The sequence below is a fragment of the Struthio camelus genome, chromosome 28 (assembly GCF_040807025.1).
Source record: "Struthio camelus isolate bStrCam1 chromosome 28, bStrCam1.hap1, whole genome shotgun sequence".
NCBI classification, from domain to species: domain Eukaryota; kingdom Metazoa; phylum Chordata; class Aves; order Struthioniformes; family Struthionidae; genus Struthio; species Struthio camelus.
Genome location: NC_090969.1, coordinates 5,226,025 through 5,248,431, shown reverse-complemented (window position 1 = coordinate 5,248,431; position 22,407 = coordinate 5,226,025). Strand labels below are relative to the sequence as shown.

The following is a 22,407-nucleotide window of genomic DNA, read 5'->3' as shown; positions in this document are numbered from 1 at the left end:
ACCTATCTGCTGACCGACCCTCTTGTCTAGAGAGGTTTGCTGCCTGCCAGGGGCTCGAATAAGAGATGTCATGGAAAGACTGCCAAAGATCTTCTTATACCTCTCCTGAGAGGCTGCATGCTCGATTGGCTCTCTGAAATGCCTGTACACCAATGCACACAGCCAGGGGAATAAGCAGGAAGAATTAGAGATCTGTGTGGGGTTGCAGGGCCGTGATCTCACTGCAGTTACAGAAACATGGTGGGATAGCTCACATGACTGGAATGCTGTCATGGATGGCTCTGTGCTTTTTAGGAAAGACAGGCCAGGAAGGTGAGGTGGTGGAGTTGCTCCTCATGTGAGGGAGCAACTAGAATGTGTGGAGCTCTGCCTGGAGGTGGCTGAAGAGCAAGTTGAGAGCTTATGGGTCAGGCTTAAAGGGCAGGCTAGCATGGGTGACACGGTGGTGGGGGTTTACTGCAGGCCACCTGATCAGGAAGAGGAAGTTGATGAGGCCTTCTACAGACAGCTGGAAGTAGCCTCACGATCACAGGCCTTGGTTCTCCTGGGAGATTTCAACCACCCTGACATCTGCTGGGAAGAGAGCACAGCTAGGCACAAACAGTCAAGGAGGTTCCTGCAGAGCACTGAGGATAACTTCTTGACCCAGGTGGTGGAGACGCTAACAAGGAGACGTGTGCTGCTAGACCTTGTCCTAACAAACAAAGAAGGTCTGGTTGGAAATGTGAAGGTTGGGGGCAGCCTTGGCTGCAGTGCCCAGGAGATGGTGGAGTTCAGGATGCTGTGAGGAGGGATCAGGGCAATAAGTAAGACCACAACTCTGGACTTGAGGAGAGCTAACTTTGGCCTCTTGAGGGACCTACTTGGAGGAATCTCATGGGGTAGGGTCCTAGAAGGAAGGCAGGTCCAGGAGAGCTGGTTAATAGTCAAGTATCACTTCCTCCAGGCTCAAGAGCAGTGCATGCCTCTGAGTAAGAAGTCCAGCAAAGGGGGCAGGAGAGCTGCCTGGCTGAGCAAGGAACTCCTGGCAAAACTCCAACAGAAGAAGGCAGTCTACAGAATGTGGCAAAGGGGACAGGCCACTTGGGAGCAATATAGGGATACAGAGAAGGCAGAGTTGCTGAATGCCTTCTTTGCTTCAGTCTTTACTGCTAAGGCCAGCCCTGGGGAATTCCAGAGCCTGGGGACAAGAGGGAAAGTCTGGAGAAAGGAAGACTCTCCCTTGGTCGAGGAGGATCGAGTTAGAGATCATTTGGGCAAACCCGACATCCACAGGCCCTGATGGGATGCACCCATGAGGCAGAGGGAGCTGGCGGATGTTATTGCTAGGCCACTCTCCATCATCTTGGAAAGGTCCTGGAGATCAGGAGAGGTGCCTGAGGCCTGGAAGAAAGCCAGTGTCACCCCAGTCTTCCAAAAGAGCAAGAAGGAGGAGGCAGGAAACTACAAGCCTGTCAGCCTCCCCTCCATCCCTGGAAAGGTGATGGAACAGCTCTTCCTGGAGGTCCTCACTAAGCATGTGGAGGACAAGAAGGTGATCAGGAGTAGTCAGCATGGACTCACCAAAGGGACACCATGCTGGACCAACCTGATAGCCTTCTCGGAGGGGATGAGTGGCTGGGGAGATGAGGGCAGAGCAGTGGGTGTTGTCTCCCTGGACTTCAGCAAGGCCTTGGACACTGCCTCGCATCCCATCCTCCCAGGTAAACTCAGGAAGTGTGGTTTGGCGGAGTGGCCAGTGAGGTGGCTTGAGAACTGGCTGGATGGCCGAGCTCCGAGGGTTGTGGTCAGTGGAGCAGAGTCTAGTTGGAGGCCTGTAGTTAGCGGTGTCCCCCAGGGGACAGTCCTGGGTCCAGTCTTGTCCAATGTATTCATCGATGACCTGGAGGAAGGGACAGAGTGCACTCTCAGCAAGTTTGCTGATGAGACTAAAGTGGGAGGAGTGGCTGACACAGCAGAAGGCTGTGCTGCCATTCAGCTGGATGTAGACAGGCTGGAGAGGTGGGCAGAGAGGAACCTCCTGAAGTTTAACAAGGGCAAGTGCAGGGTGCTGCACCTAGGGAGGAAGACCTCTAATGGGCCAGGACAGGCTGGGGGTTGACCTGCTGGAAAGGATGTCTGGAGAGAAGGAGCTGGGAGCGCTGGTGGACACCAAGTGAAGCATGAGGCAGCAGTGTGCCCTTGTGGCCAAGAGGCCAATGGGATCCTGGGGTGGGTGCATTGAGTGTTGCCAGCAGGTGGAGGGAGGTGATCCTCGCCCTCTCCTCAGCCCTGGTGAGGCCTCACCTGGGGCACTGTGTCCAATTCTGGGCTCCGCAGGACAAGAGAGCCATGGCGCTGCTGGAGAGAGTCCAGCGGAGGGCTACCAAGATGATGAGGGGCTGCCTGGAGCATGTCTCCTCTGAAGAAAGGCTGAGAGAGCTGGCCTGTAGAGTCTGGAGAAGAGAAGACTGAGAGGGGATCTCCTCAATGTGTACAAGTATGTGAAGGGAGGGTGTTGAGAGGACGGGGCCAGACTCTTCACCGTGGTGCCCAGCAACAGGACAAGAGGCAACAGGCACAAGCTGAACCACAGGAAGTTCCATCTGAACAGGAGGAAAAACTTCTGGACTGGGAAGGGTGACAGTGCACTGGCACAGGTTGCCCAGAGACGTTGTGCAGTCTCCTTCCCTGGAGATATTCAAAACCCACCTGGACGCGATCCTGGGCCATGTGCTCTAGAGGACCCTGCTTGAGCAGGGGGGTTGCACTGGATGATCTCCCGAGGTCCCTTCCAACCTTGGCCATTCGGTGATTCTTTACTCTCATAGGATTAATTGACTCAGGTGAGGAAGGTGGGATTGGTGGTTAAGGAGGTGGCCTGGTTTTAATGTGCTGCCTGTTATTTCTGCCTTAATACCCACGTTTTCTTTTGGATTGAATGACCTCAACTAAGGATGTTGCGCATGACCATGTTTTCCGCTCCAAATTGAAAGTTGCTGGATGAAAGATGCTGAAAGGATGTTGCTGGCAGTTCAGGGAGCTGGAAGATGCTGCTGCCATGCTCTGTGCATGGCAAGAACTCCTGCTGACCTCAGTGGGATTCAGACCGTGGGTTTCATCGCCTCGGAAGACTCTGTAGCTCCCAGGAGATGGCCCTGCATCAGCCTGACTGTAGGTCGTGCACTTTTTCTGGCCTCCTTTTGTTATAATGGGGTAATGCAACCAAAGTTTCTTTGCGGCAAGAAAGGCGTTTCTTTTCTTTCATTTAACTTGAGAGGAACAGTTATAGTACACTTGTCGATTAATATGAACATTTCCTTTAGCTGGGTACATTTTCCAAACATAACCAGTCCGACAGCCTGTCATGCTGCATTGCAGGTGCTATAAAGCATTTCAACTCTCAGAACCCTTCTCTGTCTACAGCCGTCTCTTTGTCTTAAGGAGACGGATAAAGCACCAATAGGCTTAGTGATGTTTTGTTCCTTTTTACTTTTAGGCAGGCAGTCTATGCTGTTGTTTGGCAGCATCTGGACCTTTAGGAGAAGCAGCTGAGAGCTGTGAAAGTGCGGACAGACCTGTAACGTGGCTGGATGCTCCTCTGTCACATAAGAGGATTATCTCTAGTTGCCTGATGTGAGGGCTGCTTCTGTGGTCATCTCCCAAGAATGTCTAGCTACTGCTAGCACTTTCCACCTGGGGACCAGGACTGTGTGAGTCTTGAGGATGTGATCAGATGCAGAGAGAAATGCATCCCGTGAAAGAGTGCTTGCTGCTTTGTTCATGAGGTAGAGGCTGGTCTGCTTATGTGCTTGAGGTATCATGTGGAGGCAATGGCTTGTGGTCTGCCTGAGCAAGGAACGTGGTCCAAAGGAGCCTCTGGAAAGGAGAGAGCAGGCTGTGAGCTGGGGAGCTCTTCAGAGAGCTTGAAGGCTGGTCACCTCCTCTAGAATTAACTTTGAAACTGCGATTCATAGCCAGGCTGCTTTGACAGTGCCTGCCCTCACCTTGTCTGAGTGCGTTGTGCTGCTTGTGCTCCAGGCTGACTTGGGCACAAGCCCACCCTGAACTGAAAACTCGGCAGTCCCGGGGGTGTAGCAGTGCACCCAGGCTCATCCCCCTTGCTGAAGGGCTCGGCTTCTTTTCTCAAGCACACCCCGAGCCGAATCGAGCTGTGAGGCTCCTGAGGAGTGACCTTGCATCTCAGGAGCTCTGAAGTCAGGCAGAGGTTAAGGTCTGTTTCTCTTTGTGCAGCTAGGTCTTGAATGTAATCAAAGCAGAAATTATACTTTCGTGTTAAGCAACGGGTTTGTCTTGGTAGGTGTGTTCTGACACTTAGTGCTGTGTGGTTGCTGCACAGTTTTCAGCTGACATCCTGTTTACATGTGCTCCCATGTGTTAGTTTGCAGAGATCCATAGTTATGAGCTCCACAGCAGCCTATTCTACATGCCTCCAGGTTCTCATACCAACTTCCTTGTCACCAGCATCTGGGAAGCCCAGAGGAAGGCACCAACTGTCCTTTATACTCCCCATGCCCATGTATGCTGGGAGGATATGGGAGTCTCATTGAAAGCTCCACTTACAACATTGTTGCAGAGCAGTGCAGCACATGCACCAGTTGTGTTGCTTGCAACTCCAGGCGTATGGCTACGTAGATAAAATATTGAGTTTCATGTCATTTGCCTTTCCCACTTTCATTTTCATTTCTGTGCCCTTGAAGCACCTGAGTGCTGTGCTGTCCCAAGGAACCGGATGCTGTTGTCACTAGGGCACCCTACCGGAATCTCGTATGGTTTGCTTAGGCAGAAAACAATCCTGACAACTTGTGTCTAAACTGTTTTCTGAGTCAAGAGATTGCCTTGGAGCCAGCCTTGCCCACGTTCCCCCACACAGAGGCTTATTAGGCAGATCTACAAATTTCCCTAGGAGAATCACTCCAGGGACTTTGAGATGGCTATTTATAGCCTGACTTAAGCGTATGCAGGCGTGTCACGTACAAGGCAGTCAGGATGTGTGCACTAAAAGCCTACCTCCCAACAGTTTGCCACTGCCAAGTGTAGTGGTTACAGTTTTCAGAAGAGAAATCGATTGAGCGTTTCCATGCCTTGACTACAGTGTCAGCTCTTTCTTCATATAGGCCAAAGCTTTACAAATTAGGAAGCTAAATTCCGTCTTGTGTTTCAGTGACTTTAGGAAGACAACTACTTTGATTTCCGTCAGCACGCTTCCGTCGACATACAGCCTTCACTTTCTAGCCTGCTGAGAGTTGGCATTAAAGGAAGGGGTTTACAAGATGAAACAAGTTACTCTGCAGCTGATGATGTTTTCCTGACTATGGAAACAAAATTCCTAACTGGATACTGTTTCCATCAAATGCTTTGAAAGTGCATAACTTGGATACTGCTGGTAAACTCCTTCTAAGGCTGAATACTGAAATTCCAGTGTGTCAACAGTTCCTGGCAGGTCCATCTTCTCACAGACGGCTCGAGTAGTTCAAGGCTATGCCCCAGGTCAGGGGTCAGTGCTGGCCCTGGAAACAGTCCTCCCTTTCGTCAGGATCGGAGAAGCCACGTCGCTCTCTGATGTCCAGGAGCCAGGGTGCCAAGTTCCTGCCTTATTTTTTCAGAGAGGATGAGAAAGAAACGGATTTGGGATATAAGAGGTAACATTGGCCTCCTCAAAGAGTTCAAAGCCCTCCAGCCCAAGTAGCACTGCCTCAAACCCTGACACCTTTGAGCCTCTACCTGAAGCCTTTCTTGCAGCTCCTTCAAATAGTGTGACTAATGCTGTCCTGCTATCTGAAACCTTGCCGCTTCTCCCCAAACTAGTGCTGCTTCCACGCAGTCCATCTGCCTCCTCCCATTTCCACTTCATGTCTTCAGCAGCTCACTAAACGCAGCCCACTAGTCAGTCCTCACCCATGTATCTGATCTGTCTCCAGATGGACAGGCAGGAGGACTTGACAGGAAAGCCTGCCATTCCTTCCTAAAAGGATGTCAGTTCCTGGATTTGGTCTCCCCACATTTTTCACAATAGCTGAAGAGAAAGTCTACAGCTGGCAGCAAGAAAAAGGTTTTCTGCATGTCCAGATAACCACTTAAATCTCAACTAGAAAAGCTAGCCTGCTGTTTTCTAGAAGAGAATTTCAAAGCAGCAAATCCTGTGAAGGTTTTTGTTTCATTGCTTTCAGCAATGTTTACGTTGTTGAAACCAAAGAACTTAAAGTCGTAGTTCAGCCTACTGTGGGTTGAGTTTTGCTGACCCAGGATGCATACAGCTAATCGTTAAATCTACAGATAGCACTCCCATCAAGGTCTTTCAAGCAACAAAGTACAAGTGACTCCCACTAGATATACCTGGCCTGCTTAGAAACCACTCAGGCTGGCATGTACAGAGAACACACAGACAACAACCTCCCCAAGCCCACCTTTTTAAACCAGAAGACTGGTTTTAGGGAGTATGCTCCCCTTTTTTATTACAGCAGACACTAAGCCTTCAACCCTGACAAGGCATTGTTTGTATTTGGAATCCACATACGTTTGGCATTTTATCCATTCTTAAGAAACTAGTTTTTTCTACTCCTATAACAGCTCAGTCCTGACAGAAGTTTTGCAAGCACACAAATGTATTGATTCCTCAGGTCTCTTCTCCTGCAAACAGCTGAGTCAGCATTTGTAGTTCTAACACAGCCTCCATTGCCTTGGATGTCACACTTTGAATCTGTCACAGGACTTCTGGATAAGGCAATGGAAGAATGACCATTTCTCTTCTAAAAGCTGAAATTTGGTCAAAGAGACCACCCACATCATCAAAGTGTTCCTCAAGATGAATTCCACACAAGCCACGTGTCAAAGAAAGGTAAAGAAACTCCCATCATTGTCTCTATATGTTTTCTGTTATTCTTTCTGAATAACCTACTGTAGAGCAGAGGCACCGTGGGATTTTACATTAGACTCTTTAGAGTTTGCTCCTAACCCGTCCAAAGAAATCTAACTGCGCTTGAAGAATCCGTTCTAAAAGAGAGCCCACTTAAAGCCATCAGTGCCAACAGATTAAATCTTATGCCAGGGGATTAAACACTGCCCCCATTTAGATTCCATAGGAGAGCAGGGAGGGGAACACTTCACAGTCAGGCAGCTGCTCCTCGTCTTCAGTAATTTCCTCCCTCCCCTGTTCTCTAGTGACACTCACCTTCTGGAAGCTCTGTTAGGGCTCTGCTTCCTATGCCTCTGAAAATGTTCCTCATCATTAGAGGAGGAGGATGGGGAAGTACTGTTGTAGAGTTCATCTTTCCATCTGAAAGCATTGGAAAGGCAACAACAAAAACAAGGTTAAGAACACACTAAGTCCTGCCAAGACTCAAGGGAGCTCTCTCTCAGAATGTCCTGTGAGAGCTATGAACTTTCCAGTCCGTTTTATTCCTCAGGCACGTGATTTCAAAAAGCATTACCTGTTTTCCCTTGTGAGAGCAAAATTCAGTCTTCCTTGGGAAGGGGAAATGTTGAACTATGACTCCTCTGTGTCTCTGCCTTGGTTTTCCTCACAGTGTGCCTCTTTGCCACAGGTAGAGCAGGCAGTGGTGCATGGAGCTTGGAAAGCAGATGCAGATCTATTCAAAGGCAGCACCAGCTGGGTCTAGCAGCCTGCCAGTGGAAAGGCGTGCCTGGACATAAGTTCTCAGTCTTCTTTAACATCCTGGCAGGCTACAAAATAGATGGCGTAAAAAACCAAGTGACAATAGAGATTATCTGATGCCCTACATAACGCGGAAGTACTGACCGAGCTGCATACCCAGTTCTGCCTGTAAGCTAACAGTTGGTTCCAGCTTCTTTATTGACCCTAAGGACAGATGAGCTGCTCTGAATTTGGCATAGAAACAAGAACTGAGTTCCACCTCTGAGTCGAATGAAAAAGTTTTCATGAACCCTTTCTGAATCGTGGAACAGAAGAGACTAAGAATACTGGAAAGCTTCTAAACAGACTCTTCTGCTAAGTCTAACTAAATTACCTACCCGGTTTCCAAAATCCTTGGCTATCCTTGACAATTAAATAGTCTGATGAAGATTTTGAGAAGCGGCTTGTGGCTTCAAGTGCAGAACAAAAGGATTTCAGGTACAGAATCTCAGCCAATACTTCCTGAATCCTGTCATCCCTGACCTCAGGCGTTGCAGTTTTTGAAATCACTAGCTCTTGAAAGGTATTCTGTCTCCCAAGGAAAAGATCTGGCTTCCTTTGTACCTTCAGACTGTCACAGTTACCATGCTACAAGGATTCTGTAATTACCACCCATCTGAAAATCCTTTAAAGCATTTTGGGGAGTTGTGACTGACACTACGACTGATAAAGAAGAACGATCGTTGGCCATACACTTACCGATTAGGTCTTTTGCAGCAAAGGCTTCATGACTGGGCACTTCTAAACATGCACGTTTGTGTGACTGCAGAAGACCAGCGTGCACACAATATCTTACTTTGTCTGAAAGCAAAGAATTCAGAAGAGTGTTACCAGCGCCTTTAAGATAAATCAGGTTAGCCGTGAGGCAGAACATGCGAGGTGTTTCACCCATCTCTTTTTGGACCACAGGGACGTTTCAAGTGTCTTTTATCAATGCCCAAGTCAAGTGGACTACACACACGCCTGCTTTTTCAGGAGGACTAAAAGTCACCCCAGAGAGAGCGAGGAAGCTGGTTTGGGTACTGTTCTTTGAGGGATACCCAGGCCATTGTTTTAACTCTGTGTGGAGAGCTTTAACTGAAAGCCGGGAAGTTTGATATGGAAACAGTAAAACTCAGTCGGTAACTCTTTGGTAAAAGTAGTGCAGTGAAATGGAAATGGTATTACCCAGCGCAGACTCCGAGTAGGAAACGAAGCTGAATTAGAGAGAGTAGACCTGTGGAAGTCACACTCTGCAAATGTTAGCATTACATCTGCAGTAGACCTCTGATACCCTTTAGACACAGACCAGTGTATCTAAAAAAAGGAAAACAGCAAGGAGTAGGCCAAGTGACAAAGAAATACAGCGTGTGCAGAGACCTGCATCTAGCAAAACCAGGGAACTTGACTTGCAGAATGACAGCAAGAAATTTAAAGAAAAGTAGCGTGGGTGTTTATATGCTTTTCCTTCCTGAAATTATATCCTGCTTGTACACAAGAAATCAGCCCTTCCCAGGAATTGCGCATATAACCTACTTTCCAACGGAGCTTGACAGCATTCAACAGTTTTCCTTGGTCTAAGCTCTTAGGGCATTCAAGAATCTTTGCCATTTTCCGCTTCTCAGTCTTAGCTTTCTTCTGACGACACAATAATTACACTACGCAGACCAACATGCAACTGTTCAAATACTATTGGAAAGTATATCAAATCCAAAATGCACCATACAGGCACCTATGGGTTTTACTCTTGTCATCATGCCAAGGACACGCTAGCCCTGACAACCTGCAAAACCTCAAGAACAATATGGGCAAGACACATTCCAGCAATCAGAAATCAGCACGGAGGAGCACGCATACCGATTTGTCACTAGCCTCAGTGATAACAATGGACAAAACACCCTCCCCTTGCTTAGACAAGAGTCAGCTGCTGGGAAAGCAGTTATTTCTTAAAGTTATTCCTTGTTATTCTGAGAAAATGGGTCAAGGAATTTTTTTCTTACTCTAGCGTGGTAGTAAGTCTTGTAATCTAGTTACAAGGCTGAGCTCTGCCCCAGATGACATGAGCAACAACAGGCAAGTTCCCAACTGGAACATTCCCCAATGAGAAAAAACATACCCAATGCATGCAGGACAAGTTTATGCCAGTAGCTTCTGTAAAGTACCTGGAAAGTCTTCCACCGAGATGTTTACATTCAGATTACCTCCTGACAATTCTTGCTGGGCTCCTCAAAACCCGTGTCAGGCTACTGCTATAGTGAGAGCAGGGCTTATCATTCAGAGTAGGACTATCCATTGCCTTGTATGCCCACCTGCCAACAGCCAGCTGTTGCCTTTTCTGTTCTGCTAGGTTGTAAGCATTTGGGAAAGGCACTGATTTCTTCTGCTGACTGTCTGTCCTGAGCTTTCGAGCAGGGCCCTGGAGTCCATGACTGTGGTCTGTAAGCTCTGTGGCGATAGACAAATGTGAAGAGATAAAAATATCCAGCAGTTCAGCTTGTTTCCACTGTTTAAGGTAAGGCTTTGGGTCAGAAGCCAGTAAAGAAAACTGAAAGCCAGAACTAACCTCCACTGCCCTCTTCACTGTCCACAATTTCACAGTTTCACCCCCAGATTTTTCAGTTTCTTTCTCGTTCTTTCCTCCTCGGCTTTTCCTAATTAAAAGAGACAAGAAGGATCAGGCACAAGCATGCAGAAAATCTGACAGGTGCACACTCGGTGCCTACAGAGGAACTTCATCAAGGCTCTGCGTATGCACAAAAGATTAGCCTACAGTTCTACTCTGCAGAAAGCAAGTCCGGATCCCTGGAATCCAGCCATCTAGTTTTACTGATTTTCACAAGTTTGTATCTTTCAGTCTCATGAAGATGAGGAAATCAGTGCAGGATTTAATAGAAGAAGGAAACCTAGACTTGTAAATGTAGGTCATGGCCTACTTTGCTCTCTGTTAACATGCTTACTCCTGGCCCAGGAAATGTTAAAAAAAAAAAAAAAAAAAGAAGATGAGCAAAGCAAAAAGCAGGACATTCACCGAGATTCCTGGAGTACAGGACTCTATTTTTGCTCTTTATCCTAGAGTTCTCAAAGAACAGGGCAGTAGTAGCTGCAGGGAGCACCCAGGAGGAGAGAACAGGAACATCATGTTGGCAGCCAAGATTAACCCCCAGAATTTCTGCTCTTAACCGCGGTTCAGTAAATGTGGAAGTTGCTGCAAATTTCTCATCCAGATTCAAAACTGAGTGTATCAGCTAATCACCGACTACTAATGCACCAGTAGAATCCTGAAAAAAGCAATAGTCTCTCCGCAGCCACCAAAGTGTTCTTAGTGGCACTTGAGGGATATCATAGGAAATACCGTGGCTGATTGTTACAGATAACAGAGGTTGCTCTAGGGACAGAGAACCAGTTACACTCCCAGGCAATGCTGGCACCAGAACAAACACCCCGAAAGTTGCCATGGGGAAGTGCACTTTGGATCTGAGAAGGCTTCAAATCCCTGGAAAGGAAATTCTGGAAGTAGCTCTCGAGCAAGGGAATGCTTCACATGGGAGCTTAAGTCAAGTCATGAAAATGATTTGAGGATACCTTTGCCTGTAACAGGTGACTAAAGTGGAGGACACAGGAGACTCTTAGTGAGGTGATGAAATGTCAGCAAAACAGGTACACAGAAATACAAACCGGAGTCTGGGTTATCACCAGACTCTTAAATCTGCAATGCAGCTTTAATGGCTAATCTCCACAAACACAGAGGAGCAGAGGAACAATGACAGGCTGAGGAACCCCCTGTAACTTCATCAGGTCCGAGAGAGCGCCTGAACCTGGCTCCTCAACCCACTGTCCTGGTGTGACACCCACCACATGGTCTCCCTGGACCACCTTGCAGACCCTCTTGCTGGGGGTAACTGCCTGCAGGTGTAGGGGATGCATTATGGGATTCCAGGAAGAACATCCTGAAACTGAATGAGCCTTAATGTGGGATGTTTCGGAGGAGGCCCAAAGGCTGTGAAAGGGAGGGATCAAGCTGGTTTGGGGAGGAACCAATGCGGAGAAGCAGAGGGGGAAAAGGGATGCAAGGGGCAGAGAGCTTCTGACCAGGTGCCTGGTCAGCAAGCTTCTCTAGCCATGCCCTGGGCCTGATAACTGCAGCCGGTCCTGTCTTCTTCTTAAATCCCTTTTCCAGCTGTTGTCCAGGCTGAGGAAACTCTCTACACTGTGTGCCTGTGTGTCTAAGGAGGTCCAAGTGCCAGCCACTGGTGAAGGGGCCAGCGGTCACTGGGGCATGTGAGCTGAGGGTGCTCGCAGCTGGAGAGAGCGAGTGTGCACATTGTGCTGGACCTGTTAGCAGAGAGACCCTTTTGCATGGGTGTGTCTTGGGGAATCAGTGCCTAACAGGCCTTAATGGCCCTGACCAGCCTCACCCGCAGCCTCCACCCATACCCTCTGCCCATGGTGCCAGGGCATCACTGAAGACCAGCCCTGGACCTTCAGTCCCTGCCTGAGCGACAGTGTAGGAGGACTGGTCTCCAGCACAGCCGCAGCCATGTCCGTGCCTGGCCATGGACCCTGAGAATCTGCACTCTGACCTGCAGAGTGATTTCCAAGCCAGGCCTTGGACCTGCCTCGTCACAATAGATTTGCCCCACGATCACTGGACTGTGTCTGACACTGATCACCCTCAACACACCTGAGGATTGACTTCTCGGCTTGACTGTGGACATGCCACATCACCACACACTTTCCTGATGGTCTGGATCCTTGCTTGAACCTGCACAGCATCCCCACGCCTGCCCATATTTGCCTCGCTCGGGTACTGGGGGGTGGGCGCTGGCTGGTGAGGCCCCTGCCCTGCCAGCTGGGTTACTGCCTTTGGCTCTCCATTCCTGTGGGAGCAGCTGACCCTCACCGCTCCCCGACAGTGAGACTGCTGGGAGACCAGGGCTCGAGGGGCCATTACTGCATAGTCTGAGTGTCTAAGGCCACTTCCTGGTGTGATTGAGTGCGTAGGTGCGAGGGGACCTCCAGGACCACAGCTGGAGTGGGGCTGTGGGTCTCTGGGGTTCACATGCCCAGAAACCAGAGACTGGGGAGACCAGGGGATCCAGGGCTGAGCGACTCAGTGGACCTGCCTGTCTAAGGCCAGACCTGGGCGGATCCATGTTGTAGGTATGGATATCAATAGCTGTTTTTTCCACTCATGGGCTTTTGTCCTGATCAGTCGGAGAGAGGAACAGGATCTGGCCTGTGCTTTGTGGGAGTGCTGTGTTTTCTGTGTTGATCTGTGTGGTCAGTGATACCTGTATGGAGGGTGTGTAGGTGTGCTTGTCTGCCTATTGGGAAAACAGGCTCAGGCTCGCTACTGCCTGGACAAGGAGACATGGAGCTGTGGCAGCCTCGCTTCCGTTGGGCTGTTGGACTCAGCGTCTCCTACCTGAGTGCACCTACAAGGCTGAGTGGCGGCAAGCTCATGTGGGAGCTGCCACTGCTGCTCTCACTGCTGGCCTCTCTGTAGCACTGGCGCTGAAAAGCATCTGCCTAGAGGGGTATTATCCCAGCTGCTCAACTCCTCCTAAAAAGGCCCAAGGAAGATGGTTGGTGCCTCTTCCGAGCAGGGGCAACCAGCCTTTTGCTTGCCTTGGATTTCCCTGCAGGAAAGGGGAAGAGCTGTTAAATGCCACGGGCTATCCCACAGGCCTCCGTATGGCCACTGCAGCATACACAGCTCTGTCTGGATCACCTCTCCTTTCAGCTAGGAAGCTCAGGAGCAAGTGCAAGCCAGATCGTGGAGTGGGGAATCGAGGTCTCTGGGTGCTGCAGGGGCTCTCCCCCAGGGACCCCCCACCAAAGTAAACCCTGTCCCAGGGCCAGCACTGAACAGCCCAGGGACTGGCTGAGACCCAGAGGGCAGAAGTGACATTCCCCAGACTTGTCTGCCAGCAGTGCGCTGGAGCTGGGAGAGAACCCAGGTGTCCAGGCTCCTAGTCAGCTCCTCCCCTCCTCTACTCCATAGACCCCTGCCCTTCCCCTTGCAGTGCCAACAATGTGCGGACAGGTCTCTTTTCCCCATTTGGAGTCCCAGGAATTAAGGGGGATCTTTGGCCACAGCATGCTGCATACTTCTGCAACGTGCCCGTTTAATGCTTAATCCTCTTGCTCCAGACCAACCACAGGAGATATCTTGGGGACAAAGGCACTCGCACCAGCTCCGTGATTTCTGAGTCCAGCGAACCGCATCCGTGGGTCAGAAGAGGAGCAACTCGGAATGGGTGAAATAACAAGAGAAGGGAAGAGAAGAAAGAGGGGAAAAAAGAATCAGTGTAAATGCAGCAACTTAGGAAGTTACTGTTGGTCTCGCTCATCTACTGCCATAACTAAGGGCAAAGTGCAATGAACGCTAGCAGCATTATGCTGTTTGGGGAAGTCCAGGTAAACTGGTGCTGCTGGCTAGCTAGCCTGCCGAGGAAAATACATGTTATCCTTGTACTTACCCTGAGATTTGCACTGTGGTCAGCTTCTATCGCTGCAGCAGCACCTTTACTGAGGCAGCCTGAAAGATGCAAACAGAAACGGAGTGCCCATACCTCCCGTGAGAATGGGTTGGGCTTTCAAGAACAAGACGCTCTGAAAGACGGAAAGAAACTCCCCTGATTCACCCGGGAAAAACATTTTCACAGCCAGTGGACAAGCTGCACCAATTTCCTGGCAAACATCAACAAGTCCTACAGTCTGTTCCAGCATGCATTTCCCCTAAACGCCTGGCCTGTTGTTTATTTGGGCTGCACTGACAGCAGATGTGCTGCTCTCCAGCAACTCCAGCCACAGCATGAGAAAGGCAGGAGCACAGCTCCCATCACCTTGCTCAGTGTGCACTCGAGAGGACCGGCAGGAGAAGGAGCAGGGTACCGTTTTGCCTCTGCTCTCCTGCCTGTGGGATCTTGCAGTGAACTGCCAAATGCTTTGATTTCCTTTCCTTGTTAGGGGCACTAAACCCACCCACAGGTGCGCCTTGCTTCTCAGGCCTCTTTCAAGGTACACTGAGAAACCTTGAGGGCAGCTGCCATGGACCCAATCCCCATCAAAGCTGCCTTTCATTTACTGAGGGAAGGAGCTCATCACCAGGGCTTTCACACAGCCTCTGCTCTCAAACTGACTGCTGGCACTGCAATTTCTCACGTCGGACAAAGCTTCCTTGCCATAACTGGAGTGAAATTCCCCCACAAGGTAATACAGTACCTGCTGACGTTCTGCCCACCAAGAGGATCAGGCTCTTGCTGAGAAGCACAGCCATCCTTCAGAGACGCCAACACGCCATGCTCCCAAACATCGACATGCGACTGTGCAGTCAGTGACCAAACGTGTTGCAGCTTGCCTACATAGGGCAGAGAGAGAGCACAGGTGGCTTCGCTGAGTAGCGTCATCCTCAACCCCAGCAGGAAAAGACAAAGACTCCTTCCCTTACAGAGAGCAGCAAGCTAGGTGCATTGCCACTGGATTACTGACAACAGGCCAACAACCTCATGGGAAGGACAAACCACCTGGGACAGAAATGTAATCAGTGTGGCTTTTTTCCTGGTTTTCCCCCTCTGGTTAGGCGCCTCCAGGATCACTTCTGCTAGTGCTCCAGATAGGCCAGAGGACACAACTGCATGCTGTTCATTGCTTGCTGCCACCCAGGGGTCTCACAGCAAACATGGGCAGACCTGCTTTCCTGCAGCAAAAAAAAAAACCCAAAACAAACCAAAAACAAAACAAAACACCCACACCCCTGAGGAGTGCTCTGATGGCTTTCCAGACTGGTGGTATTTTCAGGAAAAAAAAGACAGTCTGCACTGCAGTCAGTGATCCGAGGGAACAGGAATAACACTGGGCTCTGGATCCCAAGACGAGCAGAAGGGAAAGCAGTTCAAAAAGAAGAACACACTTCCTCGCTTTGAGACAAGCCTCTAGCCACCGCAGGAGAGACACATAATAGCAAGAGAAGGCTCTTGTACAAACCTCTCAGGGCCTGTTATATTCCTATAGGGAATGGGTGCTATAAACGTGGGTGGGTATTTCCTCCCGGTCTGGACAACACAGAAACAACGGGGATGGGGGGAAGAGAGGGCAGGAAGGAAGAAGAATGCAACCACCTCATGTATTTTCCCAAAGTATTTCCCAGTACCTGATAGGCAGCAGAGGGAAGCTGAAGCTGCAGAATAAGGAGCTGGCTCCAGGTTTGCAGAGTGCTCTCTGGTGGCTCTTCCCCTCCCTGTGGCTGGACTCCTCAGCCCTCCTCTTCCCTGCGGCAGCTCAACTCGGGCTGTCTGGTGTGTGGTGAACGCTCGCCCATCTCTCACAGCCTTTTCAGTGCTCTTGCAGCAAAAGGAACTCACTAGAACAGTAGGAGATGGCACATCCACAATAACAGCTCTACCTCTCCCTACTTCCCTACTGCTGGCTCTGAGGCAGGAAAGCATCAGAGCTCCTCTGCTTAGCAGAAGCAAGGACAGTTCCCCCTGCCCCCTCCAAATGCTTCCTCTCTCTTATCATCCAAGACAGATGAATCCTTTAGGCTGCCTCCTTCCCACAAAAGAGGGGCCCAAAATAAACACAACTACACCTTGAATGCAGGAACTGCTGATGGTCAACCTCAGCTATAGGCATCGGGTGCCACCAACACATGAAAGAACACCATAACCAGAGCATGTTGCAGCAGGAGCCTCTTGAAAGGGATCTTCAACTCATGCCTCTGACTTCTCTTCCACTTTCTCTCAAGCTCTCTCATTGCTATATGTTACCACACTCCAAAATAAGGTTCCCTTACAAAAGCCCTCCCTATTCTGCTGGAAAGTGCTTCCGAAAAGGTCACGTAGCCTCTTTCCACTTAAATCAAATGCTGATAAGAGCATCTGCTTGTAGAAATGCTAATAGGAGCAACTCCCAGCTGCTGCATTAGGCAAAGTACTGGCCCTCTTGCAGAAGCTGCCCCCAGCAGTTATGAGGTTTCCTCTGTGGCAGTGAGAAATAGCAGTGTACAGCAAATGTGATGCGACACTATTTAAGAAAGCATACTTAATGTACATCCCCTACTTATTCTGTGCTATTAACAATAATTCTACACACACATAGTCCACCCACATCTGTTACCAAACAACAAAATTCCAGCCAGTTCCCACTATACAACAAACGAAACCTTAAGCAAAAAAACACTTCCAAACCACGACATGGGCTGTTACACTCTCACCCTCCATTCACACCTTGCCCCACACACCCACACTCTTTCCTACACCTCCTCCTCCCCTTCCTCCACTCACACACCCTTCCCAAGCTCTGCTCTCCCCTGACCCACGCACACACTCACCTATCAACCTCCCACCCGCTTCCCACCTCCTCACCTTGCCACACACACACAACACGCACCCCTACTCAAACACCTCCTCTGCACCACCACCAACACACCCTTCCTCTCCCCTCCACATACAACCTCCCCCTGCAACACCCAACGCATCCACCACAACACCTAACACACTCTCCCCAGACCTCCCTAAACAAAACCTTGCCACCACCCACCTGCGAGCTGCTGCCTGCGCTTGTCCACTCCATGGGCTGGGCTGTGCTGCCTGATGACACCCCAGCGCTCTTCACCGCCTGCACAACACAACCACCCATTTCCACACAAAGCCACACACAAAGCCCCTCCAACACACACTGCCTCTTCCCTCCCATCTCCTGCCACACCACAACACCAACAAACACATTGCCACGCCTGCCCGCAACAAACCCTCTCCTCCTCTCCTCCACTCCACACAACCAAAGGCACACAAGCCTGCACACACTACCTCCTTCCAAGCTCGCTCTTCCAAGACCACCTCCCAGCGCCCCCTCTTTCCTCACCCTCACACACCCTGCACCAGCCACCCTTCCCCGTGTCCTGCCCAACACACAGGCCTCCTCCCACCTCCACCACGCCTGCCCACGGGGACCCCACCTCACTCCACCCACCTCTCACCCCTTTGCCCTTCATGCCTCCTACACTACCTAGCCTACACACACCTCCTCACCTCTCCTCTCCCTCCTCCACCTCCAACAACCAGGACGCACCCACCTTCCCCCATCCTCACCTGCCCTCCACCACCTCCGCACACAGACACTCCCCTTCCCACTCACCCTCCACACCCTCCAACACCTTCCCCCCACAAACCCTCCGCCCCACACCCCTCACAACCCACCCCACACACCACCACCACAACACCCAACAACAACCCCCACAGCCACAACAACAAAACACACCCCACTACACACACAGCCCCACTCCACAACAACCCCTCCAGCCCTCTCACCCTCCATTCACACCTTGCCCCACACACCCACACTCTTTCCTACACCTCCTCCTCCCCTTCCTCCACTCACACACCCTTCCCAAGCTCTACTCTCCCCTGACCCACGCACACACTCACCTATCAACCTCCCACCCGCTTCCCACCTCCTCACCTTGCCACACACACACAACACGCACCCCTACTCAAACACCTCCTCTGCACCACCACCAACACACCCTTCCTCTCCCCTCCACATACAACCTCCCCCTGCAACACCCAACGCATCCACCACAACACCTAACACACTCTCCCCAGACCTCCCTAAACAAAACCTTGCCACCACCCACCTGCGAGCTGCTGCCTGCGCTTGTCCACTCCATGGGCTGGGCTGTGCTGCCTGATGACACCCCAGCGCTCTTCACCGCCTGCACAACACAACCACCCATTTCCACACAAAGCCACACACAAAGCCCCTCCAACACACACTGCCTCTTCCCTCCCATCTCCTGCCACACCACAACGCCAACAAACACATTCCCACGCCTGCCCGCAACAAACCCTCTCCTCCTCTCCTCCACTCCACACAACCAAAGGCACACAAGCCTGCACACACTACCTCCTTCCAAGCTCGCTCTTCCAAGACCACCTCCCAGCGCCCCCTCTTTCCTCACCCTCACACACCCTGCACCAGCCACCCTTCCCCGTGTCCTGCCCAACACACAGGCCTCCTCCCACCTCCACCACGCCTGCCCACGGGGACCCCACCTCACTCCACCCACCTCTCACCCCTTTGCCCTTCATGCCTCCTACACTACCTAGCCTACACACACCTCCTCACCTCTCCTCTCCCTCCTCCACCTCCAACAACCAGGACGCACCCACCTTCCCCCATCCTCACCTGCCCTCCACCACCTCCGCACACAGACACTCCCCTTCCCACTCACCCACCACACCCTCCAACACCTTCCCCCCACAAACCCTCCGCCCCACACCCCTCACAACCCACCCCACACACCACCACAACACCCAACAACAACCCCCACAGCCACAACAACAAAACACACCCCACTACACACACAGCCCCACTCCACAACAACCCCTCCAGACCTCTCACCCTCCATTCACACCTTGCCCCACACACCCACACTCTTTCCTACACCTCCTCCTCCCCTTCCTCCACTCACACACCCTTCCCAAGCTCTACTCTCCCCTGACCCACGCACACACTCACCTATCAACCTCCCACCCGCTTCCCACCTCCTCACCTTGCCACACACACACAACACGCACCCCTACTCAAACACCTCCTCTGCACCACCACCAACACACCCTTCCTCTCCCCTCCACATACAACCTCCCCCTGCAACACCCAACGCACCCACCCCAACACCTAACACACTCTCCCCAGACCTCCCTAAACAAAAACCTGCCACCACCCACCTGCGAGCTGCTGCCTGCGCTTGTCCACTCCATCGGCTGGGCTGTGCTGCCTGATGACACCCCAGCGCTCTTCGCCGCCTGCACAACACAACCACCCATTTCCACACAAAGCCACACACAAAGCCCCTCCAACACACACTGCCTCTTCCCTCCCATCTCCTGCCACACCACAACGCCAACAAACACATTCCCACGCCTGCCCGCAACAAACCCTCTCCTCCTCTCCTCCACTCCACACAACCAAAGGCACACAAGCCTGCACACACTACCTCCTTCCAAGCTCGCTCTTCCAAGACCACCTCCCAGCGCCCCCTCTTTCCTCACCCTCACACACCCTGCACCAGCCACCCTTCCCCGTGTCCTGCCCAACACACAGGCCTCCTCCCACCTCCACCACGCCTGCCCACGGGGACCCCGCCTCACTCCACCCACCTCTCACCCCTTTGCCCTTCATGCCTCCTACACTACCTAGCCTACACACACCTCCTCACCTCGCCTCTCCCTCCTCCTCCTCCTCCAACAACCAGGATGCACCCACCTTCCCGCATCCTCACCTGCCCTCCACCACCTCCGCACACAGACACTCCCCTTCCCAATCACCCTCCACACCCTCCAACACCTTCCCCCCACAAACCCTCCGCCCCACACCCCTCACAACCCACCCCACACACCACCACAACACCCAACAACAACCCCCACAGCCACAACAACAAAACACACCCCACTACACACACAGCCCCACTCCACAACAACCCCTCCAGACCTCTCACCCTCCATTCACACCTTGCCCCACACACCCACACTCTTTCCTACACCTCCTCCTCCCCTTCCTCCACTCACACACCCTTCCCAAGCTCTGCTCTCCCCTGACCCACGCACACACTCACCTATCAACCTCCCACCCGCTTCCCACCTCCTCACCTTGCCACACACACACAACACGCACCCCTACTCAAACACCTCCTCTGCACCACCACCAACACACCCTTCCTCTCCCCTCCACATACAACCTCCCCCTGCAACACCCAACGCACCCACCACAACACCTAACACACTCTCCCCAGACCTCCCTAAACAAAACCTTGCCACCACCCACCTGCGAGCTGCTGCCTGCGCTTGTCCACTCCATGGGCTGGGCTGTGCTGCCTGATGACACCCCAGCGCTCTTCACCGCCTGCACAACACAACCACCCATTTCCACACAAAGCCACACACAAAGCCCCTCCAACACACACTGCCTCTTCCCTCCCATCTCCTGCCACACCACAACACCAACAAACACATTCCCACGCCTGCCCGCAACAAACCCTCTCCTCCTCTCCTCCACTCCACACAACCAAAGGCACACAAGCCTGCACACACTACCTCCTTCCAAGCTCGCTCTTCCAAGACCACCTCCCAGCGCCCCCTCTTTCCTCACCCTCACACACCCTGCACCAGCCACCCTTCCCCGTGTCCTGCCCAACACACAGGCCTCCTCCCACCTCCACCACGCCTGCCCACGGGGACCCCACCTCACTCCACCCACCTCTCACCCCTTTGCCCTTCATGCCTCCTACACTACCTAGCCTACACACACCTCCTCACCTCTCCTCTCCCTCCTCCACCTCCAACAACCAGGACGCACCCACCTTCCCCCATCCTCACCTGCCCTCCACCACCTCCGCACACAGACACTCCCCTTCCCACTCACCCACCACACCCTCCAACACCTTCCCCCCACAAACCCTCCGCCCCACACCCCTCACAACCCACCCCACACACCACCACCACAACACCCAACAACAACCCCCACAGCCACAACAACAAAACACACCCCACTACACACACAGCCCCACTCCACAACAACCCCTCCAGACCTCTCACCCTCCATTCACACCTTGCCCCACACACCCACACTCTTTCCTACACCTCCTCCTCCCCTTCCTCCACTCACACACCCTTCCCAAGCTCTACTCTCCCCTGACCCACGCACACACTCACCTATCAACCTCCCACCCGCTTCCCACCTCCTCACCTTGCCACACACACACAACACGCACCCCTACTCAAACACCTCCTCTGCACCACCACCAACACACCCTTCCTCTCCCCTCCACATACAACCTCCCCCTGCAACACCCAACGCACCCACCCCAACACCTAACACACTCTCCCCAGACCTCCCTAAACAAAAACCTTGCCACCACCCACCTGCGAGCTGCTGCCTGCGCTTGTCCACTCCATCGGCTGGGCTGTGCTGCCTGATGACACCCCAGCGCTCTTCGCCGCCTGCACAACACAACCACCCATTTCCACACAAAGGCACACACAAAGCCCCTCCAACACACACTGCCTCTTCCCTCCCATCTCCTGCCACACCACAACGCCAACAAACACATTCCCACGCCTGCCCGCAACAAACCCTCTCCTCCTCTCCTCCACTCCACACAACCAAAGGCACACAAGCCTGCACACACTACCTCCTTCCAAGCTCGCTCTTCCAAGACCACCTCCCAGCGCCCCCTCTTTCCTCACCCTCACACACCCTGCACCAGCCACCCTTCCCTGTGTCCTGCCCAACACACAGGCCTCCTCCCACCTCCACCACGCCTGCCCACGGGGACCCCGCCTCACTCCACCCACCTCTCACCCCTTTGCCCTTCATGCCTCCTACACTACCTAGCCTACACACACCTCCTCACCTCTCCTCTCCCTCCTCCTCCTCCTCCAACAACCAGGACGCACCCACCTTCCCCCATCCTCACCTGCCCTCCACCACGTCCGCACACAGACGCTCCCCTTCTCACTCACCCTCCACACCCTCCAACACCTTCCCCCCACAAACCCTCCGCCCCACACCCCTCACAACCCACCCCACAAACCACCACCACAACACCCAACAACAACCCCCACAGCCACAACAACAAAACACACCCCACTACACACACAGCCCCACTCCACAACAACCCCTCCAGACCTCTCACCCTCCATTCACACCTTGCCCCACACACCCACACTCTTTCCTACACCTCCTCCTCCACTTCCTCCACTCACACACCC

The 22,407-nt window shown here is 52.3% G+C and overlaps 1 long non-coding RNA gene across 1 annotated transcript; it reads right to left on the bottom strand.

The window, feature by feature from the left end:
* Positions 1–4,153: 4,153 nt before the first annotated feature.
* LOC138062582 (uncharacterized) lies at positions 4,154–7,558 on the bottom strand. The gene is made up of 3 exons (XR_011136526.1): positions 7,431–7,558; positions 7,172–7,276; positions 4,154–5,593 (listed from the first exon to the last, which is right to left on the bottom strand). It is a non-coding gene; the product is annotated as an uncharacterized lncRNA (long non-coding RNA).
* Between the last annotated feature and the right edge of the window lie 14,849 nt (positions 7,559–22,407).